Source organism: Calidris pugnax, unplaced genomic scaffold (genome assembly GCF_001431845.1).
Source record: "Calidris pugnax isolate Ruff unplaced genomic scaffold, ASM143184v1 scaffold912, whole genome shotgun sequence".
NCBI classification, from domain to species: Eukaryota; Metazoa; Chordata; class Aves; order Charadriiformes; family Scolopacidae; genus Calidris; species Calidris pugnax.
The window spans coordinates 20,563-21,157 of NW_015091595.1; positions in this window are offsets into that span (position 1 = coordinate 20,563).

The window sequence follows — 595 nt, forward strand, 5'->3', positions numbered from 1 at the left end:
CCATCCGCGGGGGGTGACCCAGGGGGAGGGGTTTTTTTTGGGGGGGGGGATGCTTCTATGTTGGGATACAAAATATTTTGGGGTCCTCTAGCCGGAGGGTGCCTGGCAGCACCCCCCCCGACCCCCCCTCATCCTCCATGGGTAGGGGTCAGCTCTGTTGGGGGGGGAGGTGGGGGGGCCCCTGGTTCACTCACACCAGTTCACCCAGCTTGCCACCCACTGTCCCCCAGTCCCGGCCGTCGGCCACCCCACCACACGTGTCCTTGGAGGGCCCCAGCTCTGCCTGGAAAGGGAGAGGGAGAGAGAGGGGGTGGGGGGCTCCCCGGTTGGTCCATGGGGTGTCTCAGGGTGCAGCAGTGGCAGAAAGCACCCAGGGAATGGGTGAGGGCAACTGCAGGAGTTACTGGGACCAGTAGAAGGCCACCACAGCCTCTGAGCTGAGCCATGGTTTAATCCTGCTGAGGCCACCAAGCCACGGCGGTTGGTTCCTCTCCATCCCCTGGTTGCTCTCCATCCCCTGGTTCCTCTCCATCCTCTGGTTCCTCTCCATCCCCTGGTTCCTCTCCATCCCCTGGTTCCTCTCCATCCTCTGGTT